The sequence below is a fragment of the Physeter macrocephalus genome, chromosome 2 (genome assembly GCF_002837175.3).
Source record: "Physeter macrocephalus isolate SW-GA chromosome 2, ASM283717v5, whole genome shotgun sequence".
Lineage (NCBI taxonomy): Eukaryota > Metazoa > Chordata > Mammalia > Artiodactyla > Physeteridae > Physeter > Physeter macrocephalus.
The window spans coordinates 82,218,965-82,238,831 of NC_041215.1; the positions used below are offsets into that span (position 1 = coordinate 82,218,965).

The following is a 19,867-nucleotide window of genomic DNA, read 5'->3' on the forward strand; positions in this document are numbered from 1 at the left end:
CAGGTCAGCATTAGTGGTGCCTCCTTACTTTCATTTCTGTAACAATCTTCTTTATTATTAATAAGGTGATGGCAATAAAAGTAATAATAATGTCTGCATTTTTTTCCCAAGAGCACAAACGTCTTGGCTCTGAGTACCAACATGCACTAAAATATATGACAGATGCTGTGTATCTTTCTTTTTTTTTTTAGCATCTTGAATGTCTTAAACAATTTTCCTTTAGTTACTATGGAAGTTCCTAACAATCCCAGTTACTAAAGGCAAAAGAGTGGTAAAAAAAAAATTAAATTTTCCTTCTTTCCTTTTGTCCTTTTAACAGAGCAGCCTCACATTTTTGATCTTTCAAGTCTCATATATACGTCACAAATTCTTTGAAATCTGAATGTTATTAGAGAAATAATTATGTTTTCTTCTCAAGGAAGAATAAACACCTAATTTATATAGAAGTTTTTCTAACAGGATAAAATGGCCATGACTTATGGAGAAGTAAGCTATGTCTTTGAGAAAAAGCTGGGCTTCAGGCCCACAGTCTGGACTATTCTCTTCTCACCCAGATTCATTCACCGTATTCTTCCCTTATTAAATCAGCCTTTTGGAAATGTTACTTCTCTTTGAGTCATCTGGTAGACCACTTACCATCAATGAAATAGACTTTGATTTGTTGGTTATTTCTTTCTAGGCACCATACTCACAAATCCAGAGGCAGCCACAAGACGAATGAGTCACTAGGTGCAGATCAAGTTCTGAAGTACAGAAAGATGAGAGTGATTAAACAAAAGCCCCCATTTGGTTCAGATTTTATTTTTTATTCATTTCAATTTGTTAAACATTTATAGAACTTTTACTGTCCTGGAATAAGTTCCCTTGAAAATTGAGCCTGGGGCAAGTCTTAAATTCTAAGCTTTACTGGGAGATATAATTCCAGGGCAGTGTGAGTGATAGAAAAGAGAACTGAGGCAGGTAAGATTGGGAAGCACATACAAGGTATTGTGTTACAAACTTAGTCATTTCACAAAGAGACACAGTCTCTTGGGATAAGCTATACAGAAAGCTTTCTCTTGGTATAGTCCATCAAGGGGTGGAAAAGAGAGATAAATTAACCATCAGCTTCCTCCCATCTATTATATCCCACAACCATAAGTTGCCATCCAGCAACTGGAGTGGAAGAAGAAATCCAGAGCTATAGAGAGACATAAAGGCCAGAGAATCTGAGGTGGCACAAAAGAGGTGTCTTGATACATTTATCATGTATGATGAAAGCCCTTTTATAGTATATTTCCTAGTCAAATATGACTATCAAAATTAAAATTAAATATATCCTACCTGTATTTTCAAATCATAACTAAGAAAAAAGTAGCTTTTGATCACTGGTTGCCTTTGAAGAAGACATATGTAATAGTATATAATTTTTTTAGGAATTGTTTTTACCTATGAATTTCATTTCTAGTATTGCTAAACAATAAACGTCAATCAAATAAAAAACAGTTGATTTTTCTAGAGAAGACTGCTGAATCCCCTCTAGACTAGCAGAATTAAATAAATATTAAACAGAAGCTTCTAAGGAAACATTCAAAAATCAAGTGAGTTCTCTAGGTGGTCACCTATGGGAAGGTGGTTAGGGATGACTCTAACTTCCTTAACAAAATGTGAGTATCATGTCCACTGTTATGGGAGAAGGAGGGAGAAATTTAGGAAGAATAGATTACTTCCTTCATTAGTATGCAAATAAATTATTTATATGCAAATAATATGAGCAGTACTGTGGTTATAATACTTGGTCTTACAAAGAAATCGTTTAAATTCATCTGCCTGGGGGAAGAAAAAAGCTTTTTTTACTATCTTACCAAACTTTCCACTGAATTATTTGGGCCAGAATAACTCTGCATCTGATGTAATCTGAACCAGTATTGTTGGACATATCCTTAATTGTGATTAAAACACTTCAGCTCAGTCTAATTTCTTTCTGCTTCAAGGGTGTCCAAATGTCCTTAAGGACAGATAACTCCATCCATAACTACCATCACCACTACCATCATTAAGTATTTGGATAACATAATATCTGATGTTAAAGAAGTCATTTATTTGAAAAGCACAGAAGACAACTTAATTCTGCTATGTACCAAGTCTTACTTGCCATGAATTAGCAGTTCAAGGCGCTTACACTGTTAACCCCAAATCTTTGGACTACTTTCATTTTCAGTTCGTCCAAAAATTCTCGAAAAAAAATCTATTACTTACATGTGGTAATTCTCTACCTACAAGGAGAATAAGGAGTCTGCTCAGGCCATCCAAAATAGTAATAGGGGACCTTATCTTGTTATAGGACTAGTCCACACAAAAGATGTCCTAGTTTGCTAGGGTTGCCATAACAAAGTACCACACACAGACTGAGTGGCTTAAACAACGGAAATTTATTGTATCATTTTCCAAAAACCAGGAGTACAAAATCAAGGTGTTGGCAGGGTTGTTTCTTTCTGAGTGCTGTAAGGGAAGGATCTGTTCCAGGCCTCTCTCCTTGGCTTGCAGATGGCCATCTTCTCCCTATGTCTCCTCACAATGTCTTGCCTCTATGCATGTCTCTGTGTCCAAATTTTCCCTTTTGGTAAGAACAACAGTCATATTGGATTAGGGTGCATCCTAATGATCTCATTTTAACTTGACTACCTCTGTAAAGACCCTCTCTCCAAATAAAGTCACATTCTGAGGTACTAGGGTAAGGACTTTAACATATGAATTTGGAAGGGGACACAATTCAACCCATAACTCTCCCTAACACTCTTGCATTTTGGTTATATGATCTGCAAAGATGGGTTCCACTGGGGTAATGGCAAAGGTCAGAATGCAAGCTCCAGTGTCCAGTCACAGCCCCTGGATAACTGTGAGACCTCAAACGAGTCACCCAACCTCCTTAAGCTCCATTTCTTCACCTGTAAAATGGGAATGATAATAGTTCCTACCCCACAGGGTGGCTGTGAGGAGTAAACTGTCAACCATGTGAAGTGCTTAGCCCAGTGTCTGGCACATAGTAAGTGCTCCTAATACACTAGTTATTATTAGCATGAATTTTTTAAAATTAATTTTTATTGGAGTATGGTTGCTTTACAATGTTGTGTTAGTCTCCACTGCACAACTATTAGCATGAATTATTAACCTAAAATGATCAGTCTAAACTGAAAAGTAAAGCTCACAAACCCAAGGGTGGGAGAAAACAGTTTCGAGCTTCCTCTCTCGCCAATTTACAGCCCCCTCTACTTAGGCTGCCTTTTAGATTAAGGTGGACTCTCAGAGCCAAGCTCTCAGGAATGGCTGACTTAGAATTACAGTGGCTGATCTCCACATTACTCCACCTTTAATGCTACAAGATTTCCTAAGAGGCAGAGCTGAGGTCACTGAATTTACTGGCCAAATGTCCTACTTTACATGGTGTCCTTTATACTGAGATATTATGCTACACAGCTTTCTTCTCACAGTAACTGCTTTTCCATATCTCAGAAAGTCAGCTCTACTCTACATATCCTATTTCAAGCAGTTCATATTTTCTCTTTTATTCAGCCAAAATTAGATTACCAATTTTTTTGCATATGTGTGATTATGGTTGAAGTTTTTCCCCCAAAACCTTGCTTTACAAATTCATTAATATTCATGGAGTTTATATATTAAATTTACATAAGTCTGCGATAAGAGGGAAGTCTCTGCTCCCAAGATTCTAATCTTACATTAGAAGGCTCTGAGGCTTGTTATAAATACCTGTTTTTATTGTTTTGTTTTCATGTTTGGCTTATCTCCTACCTTTTCGTGGAGCCAGGAATAAAAACAGAAAGGTCTCTGACCACGCCAATGAGCCTCCTTTTCTTGGTGTATCTCAGGAAACGGTGAAATTAGCATAACAAAACTACCCAGTCTGACATGCTCAAGAGATGTGTTTTCTGGGAGAAAGTCTACAATGTTATTAAAGCATCTAGGGCTACTTTAGGACTTTTGTGGTCCCCTCCATTAAAAATAATAATAATAATAACTATACTTTTCAACTGCACTGGTATAAGAATGTATATACTAATGTTATATACTGAAATATTTTCTTCAACCTAAAAGCTTATTTTATTCTTCTGATTTTAAAAGAAATTAAAACAATTTCATGGGCCCCTAGAAGTACTGTGGGCCCTCGGCACTGTATCTACTGTGCCTAATATATGTCGGCCCTGAAAGCATGAGAGGAGCTATAGTATTTCATTTAAGGTTCCTAGTTGTTGACTACCTTAACCAACACATTACATGGCACCAAAGATGCACTTGACTTTTATAACCCTTCTGTTAGTGGCTACAACCTAAAGTCCTATAGGAAAGAAAATAAGATACAGGCCTATGGGGCTCTGTATTCCAGCATACAGTTAGAGCAAGGATTACACAAACTTTCTGCACATATTCATACTTACCACATCTCAGTTTTAAATTCTCTCTGAATTTCCTTTATAGGTGTGTAAATATAAAAAATAGCATTTGCTGCTTTTTAAAGTACGCCTTTCATGAATCAAAGTTGCTGATGAAGAAAGGAAACTAACATTTCCTGAGAACATACTATGTATCAGGCATTGTCTTGGGTGCATTCACATAGATAGTCCAGGGGAACAAAGACTATTATCCTCATTTTTATGTATAAGGATGGAGACTAACTAGGTCAAGTAACTTGCCTAAGATAACAGAATTTAGTAATGGTAGAGCTAGGATTCAAATCCAGATCCTTTTGATGTCAGAGTCAATGCCCTTTCCATATACCCTGAGAAAACCATAATTCAAAACGAGTCATGTACCACAATGTTCACTGCAGCTCTATTTACAATAGCCAGGACATGGAAGTAACCTAAGTGTCCATTGACAGATGAATGGATAAAGAAGATGAAGCACATATATACAATGGAATATTACTCAGCCATAAAAAGAAATGAAACTGAGTTATTTGTAGTGAGGGGGATGGACTTAGAGACTGTCATACTGAGTGAAGTAAGTCAAAAAAAGAAAAACAAATGCCGTATGCTAACACATATATATGGAATCTAAAAAAAAAAAATGGTTCTGAAGAACCTAGGGGCAGAACAGGAATAAAGATGCAGATGTAGAGAATGGACTTGAGGACATGGGGAGGGGGAAGGGTAAGCTGGGATGAAGTGAGATAGTGGCATGGACATATACACACTAACAAATGTAAAATAGATATAGCTAGTGGGAAGCACCTGCATAGCACAGGGAGATCAGCTCGGTGCTTTATGACCACCTAGAGGGGTGGGATAGGGAGGGTGGGAGGGAGACCCAAGAGGGAGGAGATATGGGGATATATGTATATGTATAGCTGATTCACTTTTTTATAAAGCAGAAATTTAAACACAACATTGTAAAGCAATTATACTCCAATAAAGATGTTAAAAAAAAGAGGTTACTGAATCCTTAAAGCATATATTCTCAAGGAAGTAGTCTTAAATAAGGTCAAAGGTTTATATACAAGTATTTTTGCCACAGTGTTATAAAAGCAAAAATGTTTCTAAAACATGGAAACAACCAAAATATCTAAATATAGTAAAGTTAGTTAAGTAAATGATGGTATTCCCAATTTAATAAATTTCACGAAGCCACTAAAAATAATCTTTTTGAAAAATATTTAGTGACATGGAAAATGCTGGTAATGCAATGTTGAGTGAAAACGCTGACACAAAACTGTACATGAGTTTGACCCCAATTAGATAGAGAATTTTCTTAAGAATACTGTTGTGATTATCTTGCCTTAGGAAGAGACCATTAGTCATAATGAACATGTTTTAGTTGATAATGTTCTGCTTTCAGCAAATAAATTAGAGAAAACTTTCATGTATCAGCATTACTTGGCTTAAAGAATGTTTCAATTCCTACTATTAGTTCCCTAAGCATAAGAAAGGAGGTGAGTCAATAATAATTGGACTCCACTTCTCTGAGTAGGTCTTAGGAGTAAATAAGCCAATGAAAAGTAAGACCCATTTCTGATGTAGTAACACTGAACCAATGGGGAGCCAGCGACTGCTCATGGACCCCTTGCAAAGCCAATGTTCAAAAGAAAATGAAAAATTATACATCTACTCCCATCTAGAAAGAAAGAAATCACAGTCATAGCAGTGGTTATCTCTGGGAAATGGCACTATGGATAATTTATTTCATTGTTATATTAATAGGCATGTGTCACTTTGACAATTATGGGAAAAATGTTTTTGTTTAATTGGGTTTGTTTGTTTGTTTGTTTAAATAAAGGAGCCAGTGCTTAAGACTGTGGAGTGCAAGAACTGAAAAACCAAAAAAGACTCAGAAATGCCTTCCGATTCAGGATATAAAGGCTTGATAAAATATAGTTTACAGTGTAGACATATTTCATAGACTTTCCAAATAAAGAGGATTATAGACATTTTAGACATTAAAGAAACCTAGGTAGGTAATTTTCTTGGGCTTTTCCCAAAGACTCTGTGTAGAATAAAGTAGAAAAGTGAAACAGTGCAATCTCTCTAACAAATCTTCCTCAAACTTCTAAGCTGGCTTTCAATCAGCACTGTCAGTATAATAATGCAATACAAGAACATTTCAAAATTTCAATTACTAGTCCAAAACAAGCAAAACACAATTTATAAAAAAAGGAAAATACACAGTATTGCTGTGACAGTTCTGAAAGACACTGAGTCCAGGCCCATCCTTTTCTTACTCAAGTTCTCAAATCATCATTCTATAGATCTCGACACTACAGCTACTTCATAAACGCTAATTGGACTGTAACATTACTATAATGATTTGTAAAATGAAGATGGAGTCTCCTAAATTAGCAGTCTCCACTTTCTGTCAAAATAGTCAACTGGTAAATTTCATTTTGCCATAAAATTTCTATTTCTATTATTTCAGTTGTTAAACCAAATGGTAATTAAATGAAAATTTACAATGCCTGATGTGGCCAGAGTTAACCCAGTCCTGCCCACAGTCTTCATGTGGAATTGACTGTGGCCTTCCTCCCTGCTCCCAACTTTCCCAGGAGAAATGGACACCTGTGGACCTCCCAAAGCTTCTTGTCAACTCTAACAAGAATATCCCTGGATAATTATGCGAAGCTCAAATAAAATTAAATATAAATCAGACATGCTCTGGAAATCAGAAATACTGATAAAAAGTAACTACTAAGAAAAGTTTATACCACAATCTACAGAGCATTGGTTTCTATTGTAGCAAAGGATGCATAATATATGGAAAGGGATTAACAAAAAAATTCATATTGTATGTTTTTGCAGTCTTTGACATGTTCATGGTTTTTTCTGATCTCACACTAGAAAGCTTAGTCCTCCTAATTTGTATTTAAACCTTTGCATTGCTAGGTGACCTGAAACTGACCGATTAAGCTTCCTGAGGCCCAATGGCCTTATCAGAAAAATTTATTTAACAAATATTTATTAACCAGCTACTCTCTGAAATGCACTATTGAATAAATAGGTGTTGAAAAATATTCATTTATTTAATCAGTGGCAATTTTAAAACAACTTACTTGTTTTCTGTTGCCCACTAGCCATTCTTCCTCAAATCCTTCTTTACCCAATAATACATGAAAAGTAATAAAATCCAAATGTTACAAGATCATTACCATAAAGTTTTTAACTTACTCATATTTTCTGATTCTATTTTCAAGTACAGAGCTTGAGAATATATACTGTATAACAATGCTAAACTTCAAATCAGTGACATGTCAATTAATGAATGCTTAGAGGGCTTCCCTGGTGGCGCAGTGGTTGAGAGTCCACCTGCCGATGCAGGGGACGCAGGTTCGTGCCCCGGTCCGGGAGGGTCCCACATGCCACGGAGCAGCTGGGCCCGTGGGCCATGGCCGCTGGGCCTGCGCGTCCGGAGCCTGTGCTCCGCGACGGAAGAGGCCACAGCAGTGAGAGACCCGCGTACCGCAAAAAAAAAAAAAAAAAAAAAAAAAAAGGAATGCTTAGAAACTTTCCCCCCAGTTTTATTGAGATATAATTCATGTATAACACTGTATTAGTTTTACATGTGTAACATAATGATTTGATATATGTATATATTGCAAAATGATTACCAAAATAAGTTTAGTTAACATCTATCATCTCACATGCTTACAATTTTTTTTCTCGTGGTGAGAACTTCTAAGATCTACTCTCTTAGCAACTTTGCAATGTATGATACAGTATCATTAACTATACTGTTAACCATATTGTTAATATATACTGTTAACTACACTGTCACCATGCTGTACATTACATCCTCAGAACTTATTTCTTTTTAAATTTATTTATTTATTTATTTATTTATTTATTTTGGGCTTGCGTTGGGTCTTCGTTGCTCCTCACGGGCTTTTCTCTAGTTGTAGCAAGCGGGGGCTACTCTTCATCGTGGTGCGTGGCTTCTCATTGCCGTGGCTTCTCTTGTGGAGCCTGCGGCTCTAAGCGCATGGGCTTCATTAGTTGTGGCTCTCGGGCTCTATAGCGCAGGCTCAGTAGTTGTGGCGCACGGGCTTAGTTGCTCTGCGGCATGTGGGATCCTCCCGGACCAGGGCTCGAACCCACGTCCCCTGCATTGGCAGGCGGATTCTCAACCACTGTGCCACCAGGGAAGACCCAGAACTTATTTGTTATTTCTTATAACTGGAAGTTTGTACCTTTTGACCAGCTTTAACCATTTTAGAAAGCTCTTTAAAGACCCTAAATGGTAAGACATCTACATATTCAGCAACATAATATATATATATCAACTATATATATATATATATCAACTATATATATATATCAACTATATATATATATATATATAGTAGCCTCTAATTGTACTGAAAATCTTCTTGTACAAATATGAATGCACCCTGAGTTTCCCCAGGCCTCCCCAACCTCAATACCCTCTAAAATGTTCTCAAGTCCTCTGGAGGTCCAAGTGCTCTCTGAAGTCAGGTACTTCTGGAATTCAGGTGTTCTCAAGAATAATCTCACAACATCTGTGGTGGCTCTCTCCAACATCTGGTGAGCACTTCCATTTCACCAGGCACTGCTGTCATGTCACCAAGCTTGCACTCTGCCAGACCACACTGCTGCTCTTCTGCCACCAGAGGTGCCAGAGATGTGTAGTGAGACCTCTATTACTGGGACAGCCATGCCTGGCTCCTCCTTTCTTTAAAATGAGTTCTCTCCTTGGATGCTCCCCAGTCCCCCTTACAAATCTTCTTTAGGGCTGTCCCATGCGCCTACCAAATATGTCCACGTATATTTAAACTCTAGCCCAGGCTCAAGCAGAGATCCCCATATACATTCATCACCCCACTGAAAAGCTAAACAAAGGCACTAACTTTGGAAGAAGAAAAATACCATTTTAGTTTCCTCTAGAGAAGGACTCTTTGGTTAAAGTTTTGGGTTTATTATTTTAAGAGAAATAATTTTTTAATTAGAACAAGTTATTATATTTCTTCCTTTGGTATCAATTTTCACCAAAATAATTTAAATTATGACCCTAAAATTCCCATTTGTCCACTCTCCCAGAGTAAATGAGTAAGTGAACCAGGCAAACAGAACCAATTATATTTAATGATGTCACAAATGGCTTGCAAAATAATTTAACCATTTTTAATCTTTTGGGCCCTTACAAACAAGGAATGAGAGAGTAGTTTAGGAATGCTCTTTCTAAGATTAGTAACATACACAAGAGTTCTAGTAACTCTCCTCTGTCCCACCGGATAATTTTCACCCGTCTAAAAGGAAGCACAAGAAGAAATTGACAGTGGGTCTCAGAAGAGCTGTTTTTCTCTGCTGATCTCTTCACTCTGTACATTTGTTCCCCCGCACAACTGTTTTCTCAGGGGTTATCAATCTTGGCAATGACAGACAGCCTTTTCATTCCACAATTCATTTTAAGATCAACAGTTTTGAAACATGATTCCAGTTCTTTCCTTACCCCCTCACTTGTTTAACCACCTCCTGATTCTGGTGAATATGTTTGGGCTACTTGTTAGCAAGAAATCCTGATTCCATCACAAAGCAGAATCTCCTTTACAATCTCAAAAACTTCTTGGTTCGCATTTTGAGAAGCAGTATAGCATGGTAGTCAAGAACACAGACCATGGAAATAGACCACGCAGACTTCAAATCCCAGATTTTCCACATATTATTCAATAGTTGTATAACTTTGGGCAAGTTACTTTAACTCTCTAAACTCCAGTTTCCTCATTTTCATAATGGGGATGATGATAATAATAGGACCTACCTTGCAGGGTTGTTTTTAGGATTAAGTGAGTAATAGATGTAAAGCAGTTAGAAGAGTGTCTGGTACATAACAAGCATTAGTTGTTGTTATTAATACTTTAGAACTATTCTGTTGAGTACATGAGGAGGCAAAGCAGGCATGACAGGACACCAAACACCATTATCTTACTCTAAATCTAAACGCACTCTCTGGATATTTGATTGGTGGCTATTGAGTGATATTGAGCAAGTAACTCTCTAAACCTTTGTCTCCTCATCTATAAAATGGTGATAATTGAAAAAAAAAATACAAGTAAATTACTTGGCAATGACCTGACATGCAGTAAACATTAATATCCCCACTCCTATGCAAAATTAAACTGGAGGTCCAGCCCAGTCCAATAAAGCAAGAAAAATAAATAAAATGTATAGAATTTCAGAAAGAGAGGGACTTCCCTGGTGGCGCAGAGGTTAAGAATCAGCCTGCCAATGCAGGGGACACTGGTTCGAGCCCTGGTCCAGGAAGATCCCACATGCCGCAGAGCAATTAAGCCCATGCACCACAACTACTGAGCCTCTAGAGCCCACGAGCCACAACTACTGAGCCCGCTCGCCTAAAGCCCATGCTCCGCAACAAGAGAAGCCGCCACAATGAGAAGCCCACGCACCACAACCAAGAGTAGCCCCCACTCGCCACAACTAAAGAAAGCCTGCACGCAGAAACAAAGACCCAACACAGCCAAAAATAAATAATACATTAATTAATTAATTTTAAAAATACCTCAGAGTAATGCTATTAAAAAAAAAAAAGAAAAGAATTTCAGAAAGAGAACAAACCTATTGTTATTCAAAAATGATGTGATTGTCTACAAATATAAATTATTAAAATAAAAAGTTTGTTAAATATGCTAAATGTAAGATAATTATGCAAAATCTATTGTATTTCTATATACCAGTAATGAGCAGTAAAAAATTAGATGTCATTTCTTATAGCATCAAAAATATGACATACTTAGAAATAAATCTAACAAAAGATATATAAGACCTTTAAGGAGAAAAGTATATACCTTTACTGACAGATATTAAAGAAGACTTTAATTAATGAAGAGCTATACAATATGATACTTTTTAAGAAGGGAGGGGGGTATAGAACCCTAGACCAATGGAACAATATAGAGAGTTCCGAAGCAAACCCACACATAAATTGCCATTTAATATATGACAGTGGTGCTACTGCAGATCAGCAGTAGATGATGGATATTTTTCTCAGTAAGTAGTGGTAAACAATTTGTTTTCAATATGAAAAAATCTAATTAGACTCTTACCTCAAACAGTAAACAAAAATGAGTCCGAGGTAAATTATAGACTTAAATGTGAAAGGCAAGAAAATAAAACTTTCAGAAGACAATATAGTAGAGCATCTTTATGGTCTCAAAGTAGGAAAAGAGTTCTTAAACTAGACATAAAAAGTTCAAATTACAAAGGGAAATGTTGACTACATTAAAATTAATGTCCTCTGTTGATCAAAGAGTGTTATAAAAGGTAAGGAGACAAGTCCAAACTGAGAGAAGATAGTTGTAATACACTATGTAACAGAATGCAAAATGTACTTTTAAACTTCTACAAATCAGCAATAATGACAAACAACCAAATAGAAAAATGAATCACAAATAGCCCACAAACACAAAACAAGATGTTCAACCTCATGGCAAATCAGGGAAATTAAACACATGGAAGACCTTTCCAAAACTGCCAGACTTAAGAAGTGTGATACAACCAACTGTTCATGAGATTGAGGAGCGATGAAAATGCTCATACTCTGCTGGTAAGAATGTAAATTAGTACAACACTTTTGGAAAATAGCTTGGCATTACCTAGTAAAATTAAGCTTGCATATATACTCTGTGATCCACTCCCAAGTATATACCCTAGAGAAATCTTGTATATGGACACCAGGAGATATGTAGAAAGACGTGTATTACAGCATTGTTTATTGCAGTGAAAACTGGAAAACAATCTCAATGCATTCAACAGACTAGATCAATAAGCTGTGGTATATTTTCATAATCAAATACCATACAGCAATAAAAATTTAGTATAGCTATAAACCAGCATGAATGCATCTCAGAAATAAAATGTTAAATTAAAAGAAACAAGTCATCAAAGAATATGTATGGTATGGTTTCATTTATATAGAGTTTTTAAATGGTTCAAACTAAATAATACAATGTTTAAGGAACATACAAACAGGCAACAATGACCATAAAGAAAAGTAAGGAAAGGATTAACAAAGTTCAGAACTTTGGCTACTTCCAGAGAAGGAGAAGAACACACAGGGGACTTCTGGGATACCGTAATGTTTTTTTCTCAGCCTGGCTGCTAAAAATAGAGGAATCCATTTTATTTTCCTTTAACCTGTACACATATATTTTTATACTTTTTTTGTATGCCTGCTATATTTTATAATAAAAATAAGATTAAAAACATTTGACATATGCCTTGATTATCTGAATTTTTCAGACAAAAGCATTTTTTCCTGAATTACAAAAATAATTATTCCAGTTTTGTCTTTTGCACTTGTAAAAGGGAGTCACAGAACTTGAGGTTTCTCTCTATGATAAAACTGAAAGAAGTATTTTTATGCATAATCCCTGTTTATTTAGCAATAGGTTTCAATTAAGCAGTGAAGGTTTTTATAGTCACTGAAAGCATGTTAAAACTTATATCACATCCCTTTTATTCTTAACAGCATTCATAATACTCAAGAAATATTACTCTACAGCCATGTTGTCTGATAGAAATACAGCATAAGCCAAATATGTAATATTAAACTTTGTAGTAGCCTCATTTCAACATCTGATCAGTATCTTTTAAATGATTAATGAGATGTTTTATATTCTTTTTTCATATTAAATTTTCAAAATTCAGTGTGTATTTACCACTTACAGCACATCTCGATCTGTAGACTCATTTCAAGTGCTCAGCAGCCACATGGGGTTTGTGACTACCATGCTGGACAGCACCATTTCACAGTCTCCACATGAATAATGATCTACTTGGCATCAGCTTTAGAAATTTTTGCTGCTGAAATGGCCACCCACCAAATCCAGAGGCCTATTAGACCTCCAAACTACAAAGGAGACTTCTAATTTCAGCTTTAAGTAGAAGTAAGTACCTTATTCACACAGAACAATAGAACTAGTCAATTTTCTCTTTATATCCCTGAATTTCCTCTGGATTAGGCCTAACAGGAACTTCTTGTAAAAGGGAAATAATAATGCTTTGGAGTTCTTAAGCCCATTTTCCTCAGGAATCTAAAACATTTTAAGGGACTTCCCTGGTGGTCCAGTGGCTAAGACTCGGCGCTCCCAACGCAAGGGGCCCAGGTTCAATCCCTGGTCAGGCAACTAGATCCCGCATGCCGAAACTAAGACCCGATGCAACTAGGGCTTCCCTGGTGGCACAGTGGTTAAGAATCTGCCTGCCAATGCAGGCGACACGAGTTCGAGCCCTGGTCCAGGAAGATCCCACAGGCCGCGGAGCAACTAAGCCCGTGTACCACAACTACTGAGCCTGCGCTCTAGAGCCCGTGAGCCACAACTACTGAAGCCCATGCACCTAGGGCCCATGCTCCGCAACAAAAGAAGCCACCGCAATGAGAAGCCCGCGCACCGCAACGAAGACCCAACGCAGCCAAAAATAAAATAAATAAATTTTTTTAAATGACCCGATGCAGCCAAATAAATAAATATTTTTTAAAAAATAAAACATTTCAAGAACATTGGTTCACTAATTGACATATTCTGCCACTGCAATTCATGTATATTTAGAAAAATTGAGCCTTAGAAAAGAATGGCTAACATCACATATGGAGACAGAAAGTGAACCCAGGTGTGGGATTCTGAGTCACTGAGCTAATACCCCTGGGCACACATACATGTTTCCTTAGGTTATTAGATTTCCTTTTGCTTCCACCTGTCTAATCATTCATGCTTAATTCCTTATATTATTTCATATTTCACTTTACTTCATTTCAATATTCTCCCACTAAATTGGTGGCAGGAACTAAATTTAATATGCTAACTTCATGCTATATAATGTTTCTAAAAGGAAATGTACAACTGGTAAAAGGTTTTGTTTCCTTATTTTTTAAGGACCAGACATTATAATTTTTGTAGAACTTTTGTAGCAATAAAAGCCAAATACTGACTAATTACCAGAGAGCTAGAGAATGAGACCATCAATATTTATGGGGTTTTTTTTTTCTGACTCATTTTCACTATTTTGCATAGGAAATGTGTATTTTCTTAGCAAGTGTTGTTCAGCAAGTGTATTAATTTTCCAGCAGTAATTGCATAAAGGTGTTACTAATACGAACCAAGCACTGACTTTCTAGGACTCATTTGTATACTTATATACACACTCATTTTCCTGGTCTTTCCCTATTTTTTAAACTGTATTTTATCCACAGCAGCAGAAAATATTATTTAACTAACCTTCAGTACATTGATTTTCTGACTTTCAGGTTTCATAAACCAACAAAAAAATACATGTTTTAATTGAAGGACTAGCATAAAACTGACAATTTCTTATTTTGCCAATTAGGGTTATTAAAAAAATAATTAAAATCTACCACATTTTATCACCATCATTTCATTAAAGCAGTGGGTCTCAAAATTTAGCATGCATCAGAATCACCTGGAGGACTTGTTAAGTCACAGATTGCTGGGCCTCACTGGCAATTTCTGATTCAGTGGATCTGGGTTAGGGCCCAAGAATTTGCATTTCTAACAAGTTCCCACATGATGCTGATGCGTCTGGTCTGGGGGACCACACTTTGAAAATCACGGCATTAAAGAGGCCATTTCAGCAGCAAAAATGAAGAAAGATCATCTCAGAATAAAGGAAAATCATTTAAATTGAGTAAATTGAGCTTATGTTTCTCATTTCTCCCAAGGTCAGTAAAAGTTTCACAAACGGTAAGTCTTTGAAGTAACATTTGAAAACCGGTGCCCTAGTACACTGTCTGATAAGGTAGCCCTAACCAGCCAGATGTGGCTATTGAACATTTGAAATATGGCTAATCTGAATTGAGATATGCTGTAAGTATAAGATACACACCGGATTTTAAAGATTTATTACCAAAAAAGAATGCAAAATGTTTCAGAAATAATTTTTATATTGATCTGATGTTGAAATAACATTCTGGATATACTGAAGTAAATAAAAGTTATTAAAAATAATTTCACTTTTAAAAAGTGGCTACCAGAAAATTTTAAATTACACATGCAGCTCACAGCATAATTTTAACAGACGGCACTGTCTTGAGCAGGGGTTCTCGGTGTGGTCTCTGGACCAGTAGCATCATCATCACTTAGGAAGATGTGAGAAACATACATTCTCGTGCTGCACCCCAGAATTACTGAGTCTGAATTCTAGGGATGGAACCCAGCAATCTGCATTTTAATAAATCCTCCAAAAGATTCTGATCCAGGTTAAAGTTTGAGAACCACTGCTAGAACAACTTTAATCAAAGTTTAGTGTGCATACAAACCACCTGGGGAGCTTTTAAAATTCAGATCCTAGTTCAGTAGGTGGAGGGTGCAGAACTCAAGATTCTGCGATTTTAACAAGCTCCCATGTGATGTTAGATGCTGCTGGTCTTGGGTCATTCTTTGGGCTGCAAGGACCTAGAACATTTACTTTTTATGCATCACCCTAACCAATATCCATTACAAACAAATCGACACACATCTCCAAACTCGAAAGGATTCGAATCTCAAGATTCTAGTTGGGCTGCTCTAAGAGAAAGGAACTGTGTTTCTCTGACAGAAGAAATTTTATCAAGACCCTTTGAGAGCTATAAATAAATTCTTGCATTTAATTGTTTGCATTATCAGACAACCTGCCATGTTCACCTAATAAGAAAGTGTGTGTTTGTGTTCCTATTTTTCCAGTAGGTTAATGGTGATTCAATATATTTAGAGCTGGAAGCTACTTTTACTAGGCTGGAACATTTGAATGAAAAATGGGCACTCCTGCTGCATCTCCCTTGGCAAAGTGATCCATTTAATCAGTACTGTTGTTTATATCTAGATAGTGGGTTTTAATCTGAGTTACTGTCTGCTGATTTTAACCAAGAGAAGGCAAGGAGGATAAGGAAAGGAGAGGAAAATCTTCTCTTGAGCTGTGCTGAGTCAATCTGTAGTTTATCCATCATGACAAGAGCCGCTAGAGACAGGGGCAGACCTTCTCAAATTTTCCTTGGTCCCCAGGAGACTCCATCATACATAAAAGAAACAGCTGCCCCAATATTTGAAAGAGGTGTTATTTTTCTTGATTTCCTCCTCCTCTGAGTCTCTTATATTTTCCCCATAATTTGCTAAAGTAGAAGATGACAGAAAAGCAAACATATTTACAATTGTCTGGAGGAAAAAAAAAGCTTACAATCCAATTGAAAAGATAGAAAGTGATTATTAATTGTTTATCTTGTATCATGCCATGTTTTTTAAATAAACCAGAACACAGAGATGAAAAGTTAGGAAACATGTCTCTATAAAATTTTGCCAGCAGTCTTTGAAATAAAACTATAGGTTTTATTTTTTAACCAAAAATCTATCTTTCATTGTTTATTCTAACTATAGGAAGAAAAACACAGAATTAAATGGGCGAGGCTTTTTTAATATGTGATTTATTACCCTCCTCTTTCAGTTTTGACAAAAACCTATAATACATGGTACATAATCTGTGCTAGGTACAAGAATGTGCTGTAGGGACTTCCCTGGTGACGCAGTGGTTGGGGGTCCGCTGCCAATGCAGGGGCACGGGTTTGAGCCCTGGTCCGGGACGATCCCGCGTGCTGTGGAGCAGCTGGGTCCACGTGCCACAACTACTGAATCCTGCCCGCCTAGAGCCCGGGCTCCGCAGCGGGAGAGGCCACCACAGTGAGAAGCCTGCGCACCGCAACGAAGACCCAACGCAGCCATAAATGAATGAATGAATGAATAAATAAATAAATAAATAAATAAATAGTAAATAGAATGTGCAGTAAAATAGACTTTTGGTATATACATATACATACATACATACGTATGTGTATACCTTTCTGTTTTTTCAACATATGCAGTGTCTTAAACCCAATCATTAAATTCAATTTATAAAATTCTTAGGGGCTTCCCTGGTGGCGCAGTGGTTGCGCGTCCGCCTGCCGATGCAGGGGAACCGGGTTTGCGCCCCGGTATGGGAGGATCCCACATGCCGCGGAGCGGCTGGGCCCGTGAGCCATGGCCGCTGGGCCTGCGCGTCCGGAACCTGTGCTCCGCAACGGGAGAGGCCACAACAGAGGAAGGCCCGCATACCACAAAAAAAAAAAAAAAAAAAAATTCTTAGTCATGAGAAGTCAGCCCACTTTGTACCTGGTCCACATGCCATTTGAAGAGATAAAAAGGCATATAACACTAGGGGCAATTAAATGAAAAATTTGGCTGTTGAGATCTGTGAAGATGGCTCCTTATGTTGCTATAAATATAAAACAATCATTTATTGTTTGGATGGAGAAAGCAAAAACAAGTTCTATAAATCACTGGGTTAACTACAACACAGGAAAAGGTTAAATTAAAATGTTTATTGTACTTGAGAACAAACAATTTGTGTCTTTTGCATGAATTTAGATATATGTGTAGTGTAGTAGAATGAGGCAGGTTTTTGTGAAAATTGAATTTGCCCAGAAAGGAAAGTGCCTTGTGGTGTCAGTGAAGAATGAACAAGGCATCCTAGAGGTCTGGACATTTAACAAGCCATCTCCTGGGGCAGGACACTCAGTCTCCCTCTGGTTGCAGAGAGCAGTGTGACAAATTCTCCTTCCACAGACCAGGTTTTGGATCCCAGCTGTTCCAGTCACCAGCATATTGACTTTGAAGAAGTCACTTACCCTCCTTACACCCCAGTTTGACCCTGAACTCAGTTTGACCCTGAGTGAACAGCAATGTTTATCCCAGTCACCTCTGGAAATCCTTTTCTTCCTTAGACTCTAGCGCCCTGTGATTCTTAGTTCTTTTCAAAACACGGGGTGACAACATCTACTTTTTAGCATTGGTGAATATATTGAAAATATTATATGTCCAGTACCTGGAACACATCAGTTCTCAGTAACGGTACTGTGCAAATGTGGAGGCAAACTCAGGAAAACTGGGGATGCAACAGGCGGAGCTGCAGAGAGATTTACTGTAAGCTACTCTTACCATTGCCCTCCTACCTGGTGATTCTGAGCCTTCGTATTCTGGCTCCTGGGGGAGATACTTATTTTCTTTGATTAAGCCACTGAAGGCTTACATCCCTGCATCGACAGGCGGACGCGCAACCACTGCGCCACCAGGGAAGCCCCTTACGTAATCTTTTTAATACCATAGGATTTTCAATTAGTTCAGAAACCAGTGCTTACACTGTTATGCTGCCATCATACACTTTCCTTACCTTCACAAGTCCTAGCTTTCTCCATTCTTTCATTTATTTGTTTATTCAACAAATGTTTAACTCCTACTATGTTAGATTTTTTAATGTAAGAGGAATTTTTATGCATATTTCTCTAACTTTCCATTTCTGAGGGAGTACTTGAAGCACAGAGCTCAAACCCAGCACAGCTCAGCTGAAAGTTTGGCCAAAAGATGATACCGAGTGCAAATGACCTAACTATAGATTCAGAAAGGTTCCACGTTGCATTCAGAGTAAAATTCCAACTCCTAAGTGTGGTCCCTGCTGACCTCTCCAGGAGCACCTCTCCTCCTCTCTGCACCAACTATCCTGAGAGAGTTCAAACACTGCCTTCTCCCTGAGGTGTCCCTAATGCCTCTACCCCCTTCCCATATCCACTGCACCTGTCACAGTGTACTCAATTGTCTGCTAAATGGATGCTCCCTCCAGAGACCAGTGGGTATCAAACTTTATCTGAATCACCTGGAGGGCTTGTGAAACCAGCGTGCTGGCCCCCACCCCCAGTTTCTGATCTAGTAGGTCTAGGGTGGCGCACAAGAATTTGCACTTTCAACAAGTTCCCAGGAATACCGATACTGTTGGTCCAAGAACACACCTTGAGAACCCCTGCTCTAGTCTACCAGTTCCTTGGAGAGAAGAACCCCAATTTCTTCTATTTGGTATCCCTAGTACATAACACAGAGACTGACATATCGCAGACATTCAAACAATATCTGCTGAATGGAAGAAATGGGTGAAATCATGAATCCCTTGCCATTTCATTTGGGGATGGAATGACTAATTGGTTTCACAGTATAAGAACCCAAAACAATCCTCCATTAGTATCAAGCTCCTCTTAAAACAAACAGAGGGTGAGGGCCACTCTGCTGGGCTCTGAGCTGTAGCACACTATCTAGCACAGCTGAAAGCTGTTATATGAAAATACAAATTTTATTTTTAATACATAAAAATCACCCCCTAGGATCACAGACTTGGTTTGACTAGAGATAAAAATGTTAAACCTTCTCTTCTGTTAAATAACTCCTCTTTGATAGCATTCATAGGTGAATAAGTAAAAGAAGACAAAAAAAGACACCAACATTAGAAATGTCTTTAGGACTACTAAATTCATCTGAAAATATATTACATGCTCTTTCCCA

The 19,867-nt window shown here is 37.5% G+C and overlaps 1 long non-coding RNA gene across 3 annotated transcripts in view; it reads right to left on the reverse strand.

Annotated features, from left to right (window-relative positions):
- LOC102991465 (uncharacterized) overlaps window positions 1–19,867 on the reverse strand; it is a 316,878-nt gene that overhangs the window by 273,034 nt on the left and 23,977 nt on the right. For all 3 annotated transcript variants that reach the window (XR_003676957.1, XR_008618748.1, XR_008618749.1), the window contains exon 3: window positions 637–743. This is a non-coding gene — a long non-coding RNA (uncharacterized lncRNA). The remainder of the gene's footprint in view (window positions 1–636; window positions 744–19,867) is intronic.